The sequence below is a fragment of the Mobula hypostoma genome, chromosome 3 (genome assembly GCF_963921235.1).
Source record: "Mobula hypostoma chromosome 3, sMobHyp1.1, whole genome shotgun sequence".
Lineage (NCBI taxonomy): Eukaryota > Metazoa > Chordata > Chondrichthyes > Myliobatiformes > Myliobatidae > Mobula > Mobula hypostoma.
The window spans coordinates 174,452,564-174,472,274 of NC_086099.1; the positions used below are offsets into that span (position 1 = coordinate 174,452,564).

The 19,711-nt window shown below is 40.3% G+C and overlaps 1 protein-coding gene across 1 annotated transcript in view; it reads right to left on the minus strand.

Moving 5' to 3' along the window:
* Positions 1-15,816, minus strand: part of LOC134343611 (metalloreductase STEAP4-like) — a 34,609-nt gene extending 18,793 nt beyond the window's left edge. The window contains exon 1 of the mRNA XM_063042376.1: positions 15,724-15,816. The gene's annotated coding sequence lies outside the window, so the exon portion shown is untranslated. The remainder of the gene's footprint in view (positions 1-15,723) is intronic.
* Positions 15,817-19,711: the final 3,895 nt, after the last annotated feature.

The following is a 19,711-nucleotide window of genomic DNA, read 5'->3' on the forward strand; positions in this document are numbered from 1 at the left end:
CAAACCCAGAAAGATGGGCCCAGTTGAGGTGGGCATCTTGTTTGGTTTGGATGAATTGGGCTGAAGGACATGATGTGTTACTCTGTGTTACGTTGACTGTATCTTGGCCTTGCCTACAAAGCCCAGATCATATGTCTTAATGGTTCCTTCAGCTTTTCTTAAACATATTGATGTCCAGAACTATGAATTATACTTTATACTTTATACTACATTGTCGCCAAACAATTGGTACTAGAACGTACAATCATCACAGCGATATTTGATTCTGCGCTTCCCACTCCCTGGATTACAAATATTAAATATTAAAAAGAGTAAAAATTAGTAAATATTAAAAATTTAAATTATAAATCATAAATGGAAAATAGAAAAATGGAAAGTAAGGTAGTGCAAAAAACTGAGATGCAGGTCCAGATATTTGGAGGGTACGGCCCAGATCCGGGTCAGGATCCATTCAGCAGTCTTATCACAGTTGGAAAGAAGCTGTTCCTAAATCTGGCCATATGAGACTTCAAACTCCTGAGCCTTCTCCCGGAGGGAAGAGGGACGAAAAGTGTGTTGGCTGGGTGGGTCATGTCCTTGACTATCCTGGCAGCACTGCTCCAACAGTGTGCGGTGTAAAGTGAGTCCACGGACGGAAGATTGGTTTGTGTGATGTGCTGCGCCGTGTTCACGATCTTCTGCAGCTTCTTTCAGTCTTGGACAGGACAACTTCCATACCAGGTTGTGATGCACCCAAGAAGAATGCTTTCTATGGTGCATCTATAAATATTAGTGAGGGTTTTTGGGGACAGGCCAAGTTTCTTTAGTTTTCTCAGGAAGTAAAGGCGCTATTGGGCCTTCTTGGTAGTGAACTCTGCTTGGTTGGACCAAGTCAGGTCATTTGTGATATTGACCCAAAACCCAAATTAACACAAAATATGACCACTACATTAATCCATTTTAGAAATGAAGACATCTAAATTGGATAGATCTCATTTATAGGTAAAGGCAATGTGGTGTGCAAATAGCGAGTGCCTTTGGCATCTACACCCTATCCTCGTTATATGCGAGGGATACGTTCCTCGAAGTTGGTGCATAATGTGAAATTGCATAATGTGAATAACTATTTAAATGGAGAAAATAGGGATGCATTCCAGAGGGCTTCCTAAATATGTTTTATCTGTAAATTATTCACATTTTTATACCAATACGACACAAAAGCAGTACTACAAGACAACGTTTGTATTATACTTAATCAATTTAAGGTAGTATTCAATGTAATAAATCATAGAAAGTTAACATCCTCTGATGTGGTTGTTGTGGTGTCGGGCAGCTTTACATAGATAAGGTAGATGGTTGTGGTCGTCAGGATAATATCAAGCACAGCAAGGGGTGAAGGAAGACTCACAGAACTCTTAGAACTGCCGGCAGCAGCAGATTACAGCGATTTGCATAAAGTGGTGAGGGTTGTTTGCTTGGCAGCATTTTGTTTTAAATTTGCTTGTAGGGAAGAAGGGTTGACGGCAGGGAACGACTGAAATGCTGACTCCATTCTTAAACTTTTGTTGGTTTAAACTTGGGTCCATGTCCATCGCCATTTGTGCTGAGTGTTCCTACTTCCACCATTCCCTCACCGTTGGTAAACTCCTGGGATTTTCAAAATCGTCTGTTGCTTGCAGCATCTGAGAGATAGTTCGCGGTAAAAAAAATACGTACGCCTTGAATGTGGATTACACCTTGGTTGAGTGGTTGAATCAGCGATGTTGTGTTAGGCATTGGGAAACGCACTTTTATGTGAGGATGAATGCTGTCCAAATATTTAGGATGGGCTGGCGCATTGTCAAGCAACAAAAGAACTTTAAAGGCAAGATTCTGTTCCTGGCAGTAGCGTCCCAGAGCTGTGTTACCTTCAGCTGATGCCGCGCTGTTTATAATTTCCAACTTTTTTTCAAGAGTTAAAGCGATTCTCTGCCACTCAGCTGATGGCCCAAGACATGACATCGGACGCTTAGGAGGCATAATTAAATATTTCAAGCACAAAATCACTACACCGTAGATAAAACCAACAAAAGTTTAAGATCACACATCCACACCTTGCCAAAACCATGAGAGACTGGCAGGAGTGAGACTGAGGCGCACGCATCTGACTTGTATTGGCTGGAAAGCGGTGCTTCTCGTCCCAACAGTGAGACTGTGAAGCGTGCGCACGTGACTTGTATTGGCGGGAAGGCAGTGCTCCTCGCATAACTGTGAATTTTGGACCCATATAACGAGACGTTGGTAGAAATAGGTTCCTCGCATAACTGTGAATCCGTATAGTCTGAAGACGCATATAACGAGGTTAGGGTGTAATTGCAACCAACCCACTCTCCTAGTTGCTACGAACACTCAGATTCACCTCACTGTTTAATGGCATCACCCTTCAGCAGGATGAATTAATTTTCTGAGTAGCTAGTATTTCTGAGTGGTTAGCCAGTGAAATAAAAACCCAGCTTTGCCTCATAAAAAGTCAATGGTGTTTGCAGCTAGAGTTAGTCTGCATTCCTCCACAGATCTTGATTTCAAAGGCATTTAAGAATGGCATATCATGGGCGAGAGACTTCTCTCAAGGCCTGGGCAGGGGATAAAGGGTGGAAAATGAGATTTCTTATTTTTGGTAAGACCAAGAAGCCCTAAAAACATGTAGAATTCAATAAGTGGCGCTCACCATGGTGGTCTTTGCCATGATTCCAGCCTGATGACCTGAAGGCAGTGTTTCAAGAAGTTCAGTGACCTCGGACACCTACTTAAAGTTGATGAATGTATCCTTATTTAGCCAATTATGTAACAAGGTTGAGGTGCTTCTCAAAGAACCACAGACCTAGTACTTTTCCAGCAATGATCTCTATCATTCAACATTCACTGCAGTCATTCTAATGCACTGTTATATCCAAACACATTAGATTTGTTGCTAGCCTTGCAGTCATGTGTCGTGGTTTTTCTGCAACATTCACTAATGTACTTTCATTTCTTGTGCAGAATGGGTTGTCCCCAACCCTTAGCTTACCCTTAGAGATTACCTTACCCCATGAACAAGAGAGTTCTTACCATAAATGGAATGGTCATTACGTAGTTCATGGCCAACAAAATTACCACAAAAGTTGACAATCCATGTACCTAATCTTGCTTTTCACAACCTCTATCTTTTCATTTCAAAATACCAGGTGATTTATGAGCTGCTTGTGTGAGCTTGGATTGCTGTTGTGTGCCATGCCAGAGCCATGGTTACCAGTTTCCAAAAGCCTTGGAGGTCACACTGTTCCTGTTTACCCTCCCTCTTTCAGTAACTTGTTCTGGTCTGCATTCCCTCTGATTTTTATCTCAGCCAGGCTACAGCTCAAAACCTACAAATATACCAGTGTCAGGGTACAATTGGGGTTTCTACAACAGTCTTATAGATCAGGTGGTCTTGCCAAAAATAGGAAATCTAATTATTCGCTCTTTATCCCCTCACCAGGCCTCACCAGCTGGCACAAACTTCCTGAAAGTTTTAAAGCTATAAAGAAATCTGGAAAGTACCGTTTCCTTGGTAGTATTTCTGAATGTCAGTAGAAATCAACCTCAATCAGGAGAATGATCCACTTAAATTCCACTGATGGGGCATGTTGTGTATTTAATATTAAAGTAATATTTGAGTAATCTTGTGTGTGTGTGTATATATATATATATAGCTTGGTTAATCATTCTTATTTGTTTAAATAACTAATTATGGGTTATATGTAAATATATGTTAATTGCATATTTAATCACGCCTCCAGCAGGTCTGATCAGGGACAGTCAGTGTGGCTTTGTGAAGGGCAGATCGTGTCTAACAAGCCTGATAGAGTTCTTTCAGGAGGTGACCAGGCATATAGATGAGGGTAGTGCAGTGGATGTGATCTATATGGATTTTAGTAAGGCATTTGACAAGGTTCCACATGATAGGCTTATTCAGAAAGTCAGAAGGCATGGGATCCAGGGAAGTTTGGCCAGGTGGATTCAGAATTGGCTTGCCTGCAGAAGGCAGAGAGTCAAGCAGACATTGGTGTCAACCTCTGTACCTTTGGTTGGAAAGCATATTGGACCAAGGAAGGACCATACTGCTCATGAATCATGAAAGCAATAGTCTGACTACAACAGTTTTTACAGGCAATGTATCTGATAAAGTTACTGATGTATCAATCAGGCAGTTACTTGTGAAATGTTTTATGCTAGAATAGAGTTCAAGGAACTTCAGGAAGGTGGCAAACATTTGGCTTTTGTGAGCATAAAGAACCAGAATCTACTATGTGTGCATTAAGGTTATTGCATGAACTTCAATTGTGAGACCAAAAGCTGATTGTAAAATTAGATGCAAAGACCAAAGCCCAGCTGGATGAATGGAAAGCTAAAAAGAAAGGAGTCAATGGAGATTTGAAAACAGATGATTCTCAGATGATATTGTGGATGAGGAAACCAAGAAGAGGGATCAGATCATAAAGGGAGCAATAGAAACATTAATATGAGAATACACTAATTAACAAATGCATCTTCCCAAGATCAAGATGCATAAACTTAAAGAAGAAAGATGTCTAGAGCTGTCAGAGCCGCTTCCTGCAGTCTCAGAGTCAATTCCTACACCACCACGGAGGAGATCTCAGAACCTTAGACTGTTTTCACAGCAGCAAGTTTCAATGGCCAAGCAGAGTGATCTCACTTGTCAGGAAAGATGTTATCCCAGAAGAGCAAGAAATGCTCCACGTTGATTAAATCTTTAGACCTGAATGGGACAATTCAAAATTTGCTATGCTGTGGATTTCTGTTTATAGTAGTTGTATTATTTAATATACTGTGTATGTAGTTGAGATGCACTCTCCATTGAGTTGGAGTTTATAGCTAAGCAGGAAGGAGTGTTGTGTATTTAATATTCCAGCAATACTTGAGTAAACTTGTTTATATAATGTTCGATTAAGCATTCTTGTTTGTTTAACTTCAGACTCCTGTGTGTTCCTTTGAATTAGTTTAATATTTTGAAGTTACAAAATATAACTGGGAATTTGTCATGTTTTTAAATGTTTAATTAAGTAATCCAGAGTGCAAAGATTTAAAGGTTTATAATTTTAAAACTTAATCTTAAAATATTCTGCTTTAATAAGAGATATATCTTTAACGGCATGCGAATACCAATTTTGGAAGATGTCTTTTTTTTTGCAAATAGCCTGCAAATTCATTTTGACACAAGTATATGAGAGAATTCTTTTCCTTTTTCACTAAATGTGAGCAATCAGTTTTTATTTTATAGGAAATGCTAAGAAACCTGATGTTCGGATGGAGCTGGAACAGATTGAAAAGGTCAAAGTGTTGGGACCCAAGGCGAGGTAAGAGCCGATTAAGATCGCTCCTCCACAACATTTACTAGGCTGTGTGCCAAACAATGGGACTGTCTTCCAGACTCCAGTTCAGAAACACTGTTTGTCTGTGGTTATTGTCTGCATGAAGTTTTTTTTCATTGCAGATTGGGTGTTCGATGGTCTTTGTTATGGGTTATTTTATTGCTTTATTTTCTTATGGACGTGATGTGGTTGTTTTATTTTCTGAATGTTGGGTGTTAGATAGTCTTTTTTATATATATGGGGTTTGTTTCTGGGTGTCTTTGTTTCTTGTCTGCCTGCCTGTCTTGGACATATTTTTGATGTATAGACTCGTGCACACAAACACATACGACACGCATCGGGTGCACGTTTTACTAGCACACATTTAAAGCAACTTCCAAAGTTTGGCAGGGCATGCTTATATTAACAAAGAGCTTTTTGATCATTTAGCTGCTGAGAAATTCAGCCAATGAGTGCCTTTGTAGTGAGACCATTGGCATCGATCCATTTTCTCAAGCACCTCAGTTTTTGCAGTCACAACAGCAAGTGTAAGTCTGGTATCTCTGCATAGTGAAGGATATTCTTTGCCCATAATGGAGACAAGTTTCAACATTTATGCTGTGTCAGGTGTTATATGGAAAGAAAATAAATCCAATGACATTTCACATCAAAATTCAACATTCTATTGCCTTTCCTGTTTCATAGAGAACATAGAAAACACACAGTATATACGGGCCCTTCAGCCCACAAAGCTGTGCCGAACATATCCTTACCTTAGAACTACCTAGGCTTTACCCATAGCCCTCTATTTTCTAAGTTCTATGTAGCCATGCAGGAGTCTCTTAAAAGACACTATCATTTCCGCCTCCACCACTGCTGCCAGCAGCCCATTCCACGTACTCACCACTCCCTATGTGTAAAACTTACCCCTGACATCTCCTCTGTACATGCTTCCAAGCACCTTAAAACTATGCCCTCATGCTAGCCATTTCAGCCCTGGGGAAAAGCCTCTGACTATCCACAATGCCTCTCATTATCTTGTATACATCTCTATCAGATCACCTCTCATCCTCCGTCACTCCAAGGAGAAAAGGCTGAGTTCATTCAACCTATTCTGCTCTGGTTTCCACGTCTTTCCTATAGTGAGATGACCAGAACTGAGCACAGTACTCCAAGTGGGGTCTGACCAGGGTTTCACTTCCTTGACATGTACATGGGTTTCAATGTGCTAGTTCTATATTGCTGTATTTCCTCTATGGCTGCCATCCACCCACAGGAAGCTACTCCCTTTCCCTTGGAGACCAGATGTCCCATATCACATGGGTAACTCTTGTCCCGGATGAGCCAGAGCTGCATTGCTTCCCCAGCTGATTGAAGTGCAGCCTGGGAGGTTTTGCTGTGGCACTCAGGTGCGCTTACCAGCTAAGAGGAACACCATTAGGGGACACTGCAGATAATAATACAATAATCTGCTGGGGGTTAGCCATCTGCTCTATTTCTTTGCAAATTTTCATATTTCTTTATGACACGTTCATCTCTTGAGTTTAGGGTGGTTCTCAAAGCAACCTCTTTCTCCTTCTCACTTTTCTTTCACATGCCCATCACCCTGAATTACATGCCGTATACTTCAATAGGAATCAACTGGAGTAGCCAATTAACCAACACATCAGCAAGCACATGGGAGGGAACTTGAGCACCCACACAATCTCAGGGAGAGCATTCAAATTCTACACAAGCAGTTCCAAAGGTGAGGATCAAACCGGAGTTGCTGGAGCTGTAAGGCAGCAACTCTGTTTGCTACACCACTGCATTGCCCCAGCTCCAGGGATGGCACTGAGTTGCAGGTGCCTGATCTCTGCTCTCCTCCCTCTTCTTGATTTTAGCTCTGTATAATCTGAGCATGAGTCTGCTCACAATGAAGAAGAGTGTGGGTGGAAGGAGTGAGACTTTCTGCAGCAGATCAATCAGCTGACAAATGGTTTCTGTCTCTGTGTGTGCGTGTGTGTATAAGCAATCAGCTGATAGACATGATGCCTCTCTTTAGAAGAGATAATACTGCCCACTTCAGTTTCGATTCTTATAGATAATACATTTTCCTTTGTCCAACATAGAGCAGTGTCTGATACCAATGGACATTTTCTTATAGTTTCAGGAAAACTAGATAATAACTTAATAGTTTTTGCCAATGTGTATGCCCCAAATGTAGATGATCCAGGATTCTTTGAGGTTTTTTTTTTCGTTTTTACCAGATCTGAGTCCTTATTCTATGGTGATGGGAGGAGACTTTTAACTGTTGGTTAGACCCAATTTTAGACCGATCATCTTCTCAACCAACATCTCTTAATAAATCAGCTTTGTTTATTCAATATTTTTAATTGAAGTGTGGTATTGTTGACATTTGGCGATTTTAGATAGGGAGTACTTGTTTTTTTTCCCATGCCCATCATTTCTAGACAGGCATATTATTTTGTTTTTTGAAGAGAGTAAAAAGGAAGAGACTTCTAATCTTATTGTATGGGATACTTTCAAGGCCTATATTAGAGGACAAATTATTTCCTGTACTGCGAGTGTTAAGAATAAAGCTAACAAAGAAAGAACTGAATTAGCCATTCAATTGAAACAATTCAATCAAAAATATATTTTAAAATTGTTTTATATAAAAGACATGTTGAAGTTATAACTAATATGATCTTCTGTTAACATAGCCAATTGAAACTCAACTTCTTAAAGATAAAACTCAATTTTACATTCATGGAGATAAATCAGACTATGGAGATAAATCAGACTAAGTATCAGGCAACCAATTAAAAACATCTGCAGTTAAATGACAAATTAAAGAAATTTGTAAAACTAATGGTGATAGGACAACTGATCACTCTGAAATAAATGATACCTTTAGGGAATTCTATTCTAAACTTTACAGTTCTAATTCCCCTAAAGATAGTACTGTAATGAATAATTTTCTAGATCAATTAAATATCCCTGCACTTTCTGCAGATAATTGCAAATAGATGGATCAACCCATTTCTTATGAGGAAATCGCCGAGGCTATACATTCATTACACTCGGGGAAGGCTCCGGGTCCAGATGGATTTTCTGGAGAATTTTATAAGGCTTTTTCTTCATTAATTATACCACAGTTACACTCAGTCTTTTTGGATTCTTTCAAATTGGGTAGTTTGCCTCAATCTTTTTATGAAGCTTCTATTTCACTTATCTTAAAAGAGAACAAGGATCCAACTGAATGCTTTTCATAGAGGCCAATTTCATTACTCAATATTGATATTAAAATCCTTTCTAAAGTTCTGGCTCGTAGGATTGAAAATATTTTACCTTCTATTATTTCTGATGAACAGACTGGATTTATTAAAAACTGTCATTCCCATTTTAATATACGCTGTGTATTAAATGTTATTTACTCAGGAGATATCAGAATGTGTGATATCCTTAGATGCTGAGAAGGCCTTTGATCAGGTTGCATGGAATTATTTATTTAAGAACTTAGAAAAATTTAATTTTGGACCAGATTTTAGTCAATGGATTAAATGACTATCTTTCTCCTTCTGCTCGAGCTCTTACTAATTTTCAAAATTCTAAACGATTTAAACTTCACCACGGAACTACAAAAGGATGTCCATTGAGTCCTTTGCTCTTTGATTTAGCTTTAGAACCCCTAGCCGTTGCTTTTTGAGAATCTAATGATATCTGTGGTATTTTAAGGAGAGGTATTACTCACAAAATCCCACTTTACGTTGATGATATATTGCTTTCTATCTCTAATGTTGAGACCTTGTTACCTTGCGCACTTCCTTTACTCTCCTGTTTTAGCCAGTTTTCAGGATATAAATTGAACCTGCATAAGAGTGAATTATTTCCTTTAAATAATTTGGTATCAATTAATACTAATCTCCCTTTTAAAATTGTAAGGAATCAATTTACTTATTTGGGTGTAACAGTCACTAAGAATTACAAATACCTGTTTAAAGAAAACTTTCTTGCTTTATTGAACCATGTAATAAAGATATTATTAAATTGGTCACCTCTCTCAATATCGTTGATTGGATGAATTAATTCTATTAAAATGAATATTCTACCCAAATTTATATATCTTTTTCAGGCTTTACCCGTTTTTATTCCTAAATCATTTTTTGACTCTCTTGATTCTATTTTGTCCTCTTGTATATGGAAAAATAAATGTCCTTGATTAGATAAAGTTCATCTTCAAAAATCTAAAAAGTCTGGAGGTTTAGCCTCACCTAATTTTAGGTTTTATTACGGGGCAGTTGATATACGATATCTTATGTTTTGGCTATATTATATTAATCATGTAGACTGTCCGGTATGGGTTTCTTTAGAAGCTAACTCTGTTAATAAATTTTCTATTATTTCTCTTCTTGGATCCTCACTTCCTTTATTTGTCAGTAAACTAACTGATAATTTAATAGTTAAACATACTCTGAGGATCTGGATACAATTTAGAAAACACTTTGGTTTATTGAGATTTTCCCTTTCAAGTCCCACTTATTTTAACTTTTTTTAAAACCCTCCATGACTGATTTAGTTTATAAAGAATGGGACAGATTGGGTATTAAATGTTTTTGGGATCTGTTTATAGGAGGAAATCTTTTTTCATTTGAGCAATTGTCACCTAAATATAGCTTACCTAAACAACAGGAATTCTGCAGATGCTGGAAATTCAAGCAACACACATAAAAGTTGCTGGTGAACGCAGCAGGCCAGGCAGCATCTCTAGGAAGAGGTACAGTCGACGTTTCAGGCCGAGACCCTTCGTCAGACTCCATCCCTCCCCCTCCTGTCTTCTCCTATCATTTTGGGTCTCCCCCTCCCCCTCCAACTTTCAAATCCCTTACTCACTCTTCCTTCAGTTAGTCCTGACGAAGGGTCTCGATGCTGCCTGGCCTGCTGCGTTCACCAGCAACTTTTATGTGTATAGCTTACCTAAAACTCACTTTTTTAGATATTTACAAATCAGAGACTTTCTAAGATCTCAATTATGCACATTTCCTATAAGCTCAGATGAGCACTTACTAGACATAATTTTCAACTTGACACTTTTTCATAATGGTTCATTTATGGCATGTTACTGGAGCTGAGGTATACAAAGCAGGAGGCCCTGTCATGATGCAAAAGCTGACTGTACTCTTCCAGCCCATGTGGAAAAAGGGACAGGTCCCGCAACAGCTGAAAGATGCCAGCATAGTCCACATCTACAAGAGGAAAGGCAACCGCCAGTCTTGCGACAACCACCGAGGCATCTCCCTCTTGTCCATTGCGGGGAAGATTCTGGCCCGTGTCCTGCTCAACCTCCTTCTCCAACATCTTGAGCAAGGTCTGCTCCCAGAAAGCCAGTGCGGCTTCCGTGCTGAACGTGGGACCGCAGACATGATTTTTGCTGCGCGCCAACTCCAGGAAAAATGCCAGGAGCAACATAGCAACCTCTTCGTAACCTTTGTCAATCTAACCAAGGCTTTCGATACGGTCAGCAGAGAAGGCTTTGTGGAAGATCATGGAGAAGTTTGGCTGCCCCAGCAAGTTCAGCACAATCGTCTGGCAGTTCCACAACAGTATGATGGTGAAAGTTCTGGATGACGGTGACGAGTTGGAGGCCTTCTCAGTGACAAATGGCATCAAACAAGGCTGCGTTCTTGCCCCGACTCTGTTCAGTATGGTATTCTCTGCCATGCTGACAGATGCCTTCTGTAACTACGAAGAAGGAATCCACGTCAGGTACAGGACTGACGGCAGGTTGTTCAACCTTAGGCGCCTGCAGGCAGTTACAAAGGTGCAAGAGACTGTCATCAGAGACTTCTTGTTTGCTGATGACTGCGCACTCAACGCCAGCACAGAGCAGGAGATGCAGCGTGAAATGGACTGCTTCTCACAAGCCTGCGACAACTTCAGTCTCACTATCAGCACCAAAAAGACTGAAGTTATGTACCAGCCTGCCCCAGGAAAGCCATACCAGGAGCCGCGCATCACAGTGAAGGGCCAGAACCTCCAGGCAGCCGACAACTTCACCTACCTGGGTAGCATACTTTCTCGCGCAGTGAACATAGACGCTGAGGTCAACAACAGGATTGCCAAAGCCAGCGCCGCCTTTGGGAGACTCCGTGAGAACGTCTGGGAGCGGAGAGGACTCAGTCTTACCACCAAGCTGAAGGTCTACTGTGCAGTGGTCCTTACCACCCTCCTTTACGCCAGCGAGACCTGGACTGTCTACAGCAGACACGCCAAACAGCTCAACCACTTGCACCTGAGCTGTCTCCGCAGACTCCTCCACATCAGGTGGCAGGACAAAGTTCCCAACATGGAAATCCTGGAACGAGCTGGGCTCTGCAGCATCTACACCCTCCTGCTGAAAGCCCAAGCCAGGTGGGCTGGACATGTGGTCAGAATGCCAGACAGACGATTGCCTAAGCAGCTGCTGTACGGAGAACTGTGTCAGGGCAAGCGCTCAGTCGGGGGGCAGAAGAAACGTTACAAAGACTGCCTCAAAGCGTCCCTCAAAGGCCTGGGTGTCGACATCAACACGTGGGAGACGCTTGCCTTCAATCGTCCAGCTTGGCGCAGCAAGATCACCACAGGAGCCCGTGCAGCTGAAGTCAGGCGTATCATTGAGGCACAATGAAAGTGTGCTGTGCGCAAGGCCCGAGCAGCATCCACTGCCACGACAGCACCCACCCACTTGTGTCCCACATGTGGGCGAGCCTTCAGGGCCCGGATTGGCCTCATCAGTCACCTCCGGACCCACAGCCACCGATCTCCCATTTGACTTTGAAGCCATGGTCATCTTCGACTACGAAGGACGAACAACAACAACAACAACTGGAGACGAGGAATGTTCCTTCAGACAAAATTAAGAATCTCTGGGAACAAGGTTTACAGACATCAATATCTGAGGAAACTTGGAATGAAATTTTTAAACTGGTTAATACTTCATTGTTATGTGCTTGTCATTCCCTCATACAATTTAAGGTGGTACATAGAGCTCATATGACTAAGGATAAGCTATCTCATTTTTATTTGGATATATCTCCCTACTGTGACAGATGTAATAATGGAGAAGCTTTATTAATTCATATGTTTTGGACTTGTCCAAGTCTTGAAAAATATTGGAAGGAAGTTCTTCAAACTTTTTCTTTACTTTTCAAAGTCAATTTTAAGCCTAATTCTCTGATGACCCTATCTGGTATTGTTGCAGGGGCAAGATATCAAGCTGAAGACATCTGATTTACATATTTTGTCCTTTAGCTCTCTTATAGCTAGGAGGGCACTTTTGTTTAAATGGAAAGATGTTTTTCCTCCTACTCATGCTCAATGGTTATACGATGTTATGCCATGCTTAGATTTAGAGAAGATTTGTTGTTCAATTTCTGAATCTCGTCAAGACTTTCAAACATTGTGAGGACCTTTTCTGAATTATTTTCAAAACCTTCAATTCATTGTTTAAATTCAGATGTTGGCTATTATTATTTTTTATTATATGAGAAGGTATTTTACCTTTCTTCTCCTTAATAAACAGCTTTGGTCTTGGTAGGGGTTAGATTTTTTTTTGTAATAAATTAGTATATTTCAATATAACTATTGATTAACTTACATGAATATGGGATAATGAGATTGTTATTATGAATAGATAGAATGTAATTGGTAGTTTTTTATTTAAAATCTTTTTTGACCTTTTATATATACTTTCTTGTCCTCTGTATTCTTCTATGTAGAAACTAATAAAAATATTGGAAAGGAATACTGCCCATTTGCTCCTGTCCAAGGGTGAAATGATTATGGGTTAAAGCCCTGTGTTCATGTTCACTGAAAGCAGAAATCTGATCAATAATGCCATGTCTCTGCTCAGTAAGGACATTAAGGTGCTCCCTGGTGTCAGAGAGCAGCCTACAACTTGATCATACTGACGCTCCATAGAAGGCGGGATTTGCGTGGCCTTGTTCAACAGTGGTGGAACCATCTCAAATACCCAGTAATAAAGTGCAAACGGCCTCCAGAGCGGAGATCATAACCTCCCAGCTCTTGAGACATGTTTGCTGTCTCCTTGTCATCTTCTGTATTTGGCACTCAGGACCTGACAGCTCACTAACCACTAAACTGTCTTGGGAAAGACTCCCAATTGTGAACCTCTGAAATATGCTCAACAGAACTTCCTTTATCAAACTGCTTTCAATCCAACACGAAAAGAACTATTTCTACATTTAATTCTCCTAATAAAATTGACATGCACCAGCGAGAGAGCACGTGATGAACAGTGCTTACTAGATCATGAAGTATTGATCAGTAATGAACAGTCTAAAGTTGCGCTTCTTAAATGGAGGAGGATTAACTTCAATGAGATGAGAAGAGATTTGTCTGGAAAAAAGTGGAAGCAAAGACTGGCAGAAGTGATGGTTTCAAGCGCAGGCAGGGTACTTGCCAAGGGAACCTTATCTGGAGCTCCTTAGATAACAAGACAGATAGGAAGTATGACACAACAAAACTATGTTTATGATGTGTGTGTATGATACAAGGGTGCACAATACAGAGAGACCTAGAAAGGTTCAGCATTGAAACAGGCAGTTTGGCACAGGGTGACTGTTCCAGCCATGATGCAAAATCAACCTGATTCCGTCTGCCTGCTCTGTTCCCTGCCTAAATGCCTCTTAAACATTGCCATCCTATCTGCTTTGCTCTGTTTCCTATTGGCATGTTCTAGGCATTACCAGCCACTGTGAGAAAACTCTTCCCCTCTCACAAACTAATGGCCTCCAGTGTTTGACATTTCCACCTTGGGTGAACTTCTCCAACTACCCATTTGTAATTTTATATACTTCCATCATGTTGCCTCCTCCGCCTCTGGTGCTCCAAGTTTTTCCAACATTTCCTCATGACCAATATACTCCAGTGCAGGCTGCATTCTGCTGAACCTCTTCTGCACTTTCTCCAAAGCCTCCACATCCTTTTAGAAATGTGGACAACAAAACTACACATCATATTCTAAAGGTGGCCTAACCAATGTTTTGCACAGGTGCCATAAGAATTACCAATTTTTATATCCAGTGCCCCAACAAATGAAAACAAGCATGTTATAACCCTTACAACAGGAATTCTGCAGATGCTGGAAATTCAAGCAACACACATCAAAGTTGCTGGTGAACGCAGCAGGCCAGGCAGCATCTCTAGGAAGAGGTGCAGTCGACGTTTCAGGCAGAGACCCTTCGTCAGGACTAACTGAAGGAAGAGTGAGTAAGGGATTTGAAAGTTGGAGGGGGAGGGGGAGATCCAAAATGATAGGAGAAGACAGGAGGGGGAGGGATTAACATCGACTTCTCTAACTTCCGCTAATGCCCCACCTCCCCCTCGTACCCCATCTGTTACTTATTTTTATACACACATTCTTTCTCTCGCTCTCCTTTTTCTCCCTCTGTGCCTCTGAATATACCCCTTGCCCATCCTCTGGATCCCCCCCCGCCATCTTTCTTCCCGGACCTCCTGTCCCATGACCCTCTCGTATCCCTTTTGCCTATCACCTGTCCAGCTCTTGGCTCCATCCCTTCCCCTCCTGTCTTCTGACAGGGTATGAGAAAAATAGGAAAACAAAGAAAGTGTGTTCTTATTTTATCTATTTCCAATAAGCACCAAGATCTTAATTGGCTGGTGGTGAGAATGAACCTCTTCACCAGTTGTTTCATATACAGTTAGAACAGAGACCAGGCAGTACACTGCCCTTGTTGTGGCTGTAATGGAAATGAAACGATTTGGAAATGAGAGAGGCTACTTTGCCAGAAAGGTCCAAGAAGAGACATGGACATAGTTATTGTAGCATGTCCCTAACAGCTGCATAAGACAGGGCTCAGAACCATGTAGACTTTTGCAAGGGACACACACGGAAACAAATATCAACTGCAATGGAGAAATTATCAGTTCAGTAAATGGTGCCTTCTGGTCTGTCCTGTTCATTCCAAATTAATGCATAACCTAAGACTTAATGCTATGATTTAGTATGGTCTAAAACACGATGAGGAAAGGCCATAGCTTGGAGCCTACCAGACATCACACACAATTTCTTTGAAATCAGTGTTAAAACTCCATGAGCCATTTGGTCTAGGATCAGAAATGAATGATTTCAGATGACATAACATGTTCTTGTGCATTCTATAATACAGAATATTTAATTTCTTTGAAATATAATATATACTGAAACTTTAAAAAGTTTGTTTCACTTTTTGGAACTGCTATTAGAAAGACTCTTGCTTTCTAATTTCAATTCCAGTAGGCAAAAGAAAAAGGTTATTTTGGAAAAAAAAATATAATATACAAATAAGTGTGCAAGAGGCTATAATAATATAATCTAAATCAAATGCCTTACCTATTTTAGTATTCCTTATCCTGGCTCACTGTAAATAAAGGCAGCTAAAAAACAAACAGTTTTTAGCTTGAGTGTGAAAACAGTCCTCTGAAGTTTATTTGCCAAACTGACTCAATATTTAAAGAAAATGATCTGGCCTCAAGTTAGTGCTGCTTTTGCTCCACCTCTTTACCTCTGCCAGAACTGGAATTCTCGCACACATATGACTATATGCTATTTCTGCTCTCTGTGTACAGCCCCTGGGAAAAGTCTCATTTATCAGGACAAAAGTTTCTACATAGTTTCTCTGCTATTAATTTTAAGTACGAGTCTAATTTGTTTCTCTGTGAATTGCAAATTGTTCTATGGCTTAGTTATTTCAGTCCAATAACTGCAAGAAGAATGAGGTTTGCTTAGTGCTTAAATTTCTGCCAACATTTTTCAAGCTGAATTTGAATAAAAGCTTAAAATGAGTACAGACTGTCACTATACCAGTTTTCTTGAATGAGTATTTGCAATTTAAAGCCAAATCCTAACTGAATCGGGCTTTAAATTGCAAACTCATGAAACTTCCTGATATCACTCATCCAGTCTAAAAGATTAGTTCACCATTCTTAGCTCCATTTGGAGATGCACTAACAGGGATATTTCCCTCATATCCAATTTATTTAACCATCAAAAAGTAAACAAGTTGAGCTAGTATTTGAATATATTTTGTTCTCATCACCGTTGCTTGCTCTGATGCCTGACTTCCAGATTCTCTACTGATATTTCTGAAGTTCCTATTATTTTTGATTTTGCCATGTCCTTATTTTCTTTCCTGTGTTTCTGTCACTTCCCCGTATATTATTTCATCCACAGAGAGGACAGCATTAGGTCCAGAGAACAAGCTAACTGCATGGTTTAAAGGAGCATTCCCAGACTACAAAGAAACCAATAAACACCATAAAAATAAATTAACTTGTAGTTAATTTACTGCTATGGGATTATTATTGCTTGCAATATAACTATTTTATCTTGTTATTATGAAGTCATATGTGGTCTTTCTTTTCTTTTTTTTATCTGAGCCCTTCTATGTTGCTTGTTGTTCTTCATAAATCATTTCTTGAGAGCGGGACATTACAGTGTTCAAAAGATGCGTCTGATTTTATAGTGCAGTATTGTTCATTTGTTTTTTTTTAATTGGCCTGGATTAAGCAAGATTTCCTGAGGCAATGCCTGCTGGTTACCTCAAAATTTTGTAACTAATGAATTGTGGGTTCATGACCAAAACCGTAAACCAATTACAAATACTTCCTGATAGATGATACAATATGGTCTTTTCTATGTGGAAATACTGTGCAATATTCAGTAATGCTTTCAATTCCAGTTAATTCACAACTTTCAATGGCAAAGCAAACACTCTTTAAATAGTCCTTGAAGGTGAATTAGCATATTAGGGAATATCATCAGAAAATGGTTGTATTGAAGTTAATTTTTGTTAAAGGTACCATTTTATAGTTAAAACTCAAAATCTGCTGACAACAATAATTAGGAAAAAGCAGCAAACTCCGATCAGAACTTAAAGAGCAGCACACACAAAACGTTGGAAGAACTCAGCAAGTCAGGCAACATCTATAGAGTGGAATAAACAGTCTATGTTTTGGGCTGAGACCCTTCATCAGGACTGGAAAGAAGGGGTCTGGTACCAGAATAAGAAGGTGGAGGTAGGGGAAGGGGAAAGAATACAGGCTGGCAGGTAATAGGTGAGACGAGGTGAGGGGGAAGGTGGTTGGGTGGAGGAGGGGGAAGGTGGTTGGGTGGAGGAGGGGGAAGGAAGTATGAAGGTGGTAGGTAATAGATGGAAGGGGAAAACAGCTAAAAGAAGGAATCTGATAGGAGAGGACAGTGGACTATGGAAGAAAGGAGAGGAGAAGGCGAGTCAGAGCAAGGTGATGGGAAGGTGAGGAAAAGAGAAGGGGGGAAGGGTAATTAATCCTGATGAAAAGTCGTGGCCTGAAACTTCAACTCTTTATTCCTTTCCATAGATGCTGCCTGATCTGCTGAGTTTTTCCAGCATTTTGTATCTATTACAAAGGGTAAACAGAATGAGGAATGAAAATGAAAGAAGGTGGGGGATGGGGTGAAATACAAAGGTATAAAGGGAGCACAATCTAGAAGTCAGACCATTTCTTATGTATAAATTGTGCATAAATACAATTTTACACACTTTCAATGCATCAGGTACCATGTTTGATGTAACTCCCACATACTTCCAGGTGTAATTCACCTAATCACATTTTGCATATCTAATGTCATCAATGTGAGCAGCTCTCATTTCTGCAATAGAACATAAATCATTCCAGCACAGTACAGGATCTTCAGCTAACAATATCGTGCTGACCTCTTAGCTTTCTCCAAGATCAATCTAACCCTTCCCTCCCACTAATGTCCTCCATTTTTCTTTCATCCATGTGTCTATGTGTTTCTTAAGTGTCCCTAATGTATCAACCAGCACCCCGGCAGTGCATTCCAAATAGCCACCTGTGTGTGTGTAAAAAATCCTACCTCAGACCACCCCCTTATTATTTCCTCCAATAACCCTGCCTTCTTGTATTAGCAATTCCCATCCTGGGAAAGAAGTTGTTGGCTGCTCTCTCTGCCTATGCCTCTTATCATATTATACACCTCTGCCAAGTCACTTCTCATCCTCTTTTGCTCCAAAGAGAAAAACTCAAGGTCACCCAACCTATCCTCATAAGATATGCTCTTTAATTCAGGCAGCATCCAGTTAAATTTCCTCTGCACCGTCTTGACAGCTTCCACATCGTTCCTACAATGAGACGACCAAAACTGAACACGATGCTCCAAGCGTTGTCTAATTAGAGTTATATAAAGCTAACATTAGAGCAATAACTATAACGTTAACTAAAACAAGGAGAAAACAGCACAGCATGTTGGCACATAGACATGAGTTAACAGATCTCCACTATATCACTGTCTATATCTTCCTGCCTGACTTTTTAATATTCCAGGTGGATCTCACTGTACTACCTTGCCACTATGCACAGCAGATACATACATGCTGTGAACCTCTGGACTTTGATGAGCCAGTGCTTCATCCTGGCTTGGACAACTCACATAGTTCTCAACCTGCACTGATGTTTTTGGCAGGAGTTGGTTCAAGCCACTCACATAGATCTCATGTGTTCCACTCCCTGCTTCAATGCCCCTCTCTCTCAGTGCTTCTCCCCATGTCAATAGTACCCTGCTTTAATTGCCATGGAAGTTGCCCTGTCCAGGCCTTGACTACCTCCCACACTACTTATCTGCAATGACATAGCATCTGCAATCTCTGCAGGCAGCTATTGTTGAGAATCATGCATCTTCTGTTTTAGTGGAGAAAGAATCTTCAGCTATTCTGTCTGTGTTGACCATGATGCCAATCTAACTAATCCCATTTGTCTGCACGTGGTCTGTATCCCTCCACACCTTGAAATCATTCTAATAATTATTTTTAAAGTCAGTTTTCAAAAGATCACTCTTTGTTTATGGAAGATCAACTGATGGGTGTTTTGGGAAGGTGTCCACTAAATAAAGGTAGACTCCAATTTCTAGACAAAGACATCCAGTGACATTCCTGATGCAGGGGTATGAAGATAAGATGGTCAAGAAAGCAGAGAGGAGTGTTAAATTGTTGTCCAAAGCATAGAATTTAACAATGGGAATTATCTAACGTTAGATAAGCCACTAGTCAGCCTAAATCTGGAGTTCTGACACCACTGGTAGAATGTGATCACACCAGAGGGAAAACAAGAGACTCACCAGGATGTCGTTAAAGCCAAAGAATTTTGCTGATAAGGTATAATAAAGTAGTTTTCTTTAAAACAGAAAATACTGAGGGGACATTTAATTGAGGTACAATATATAAAATTATAGGAAACCGAGTATCACAGTGTGCACTTGCAATGACTGAATCCGGGTCTGGAGGAACAACAGGCTCCCAGGTCGAAAAAAAAAACAAAAGTTT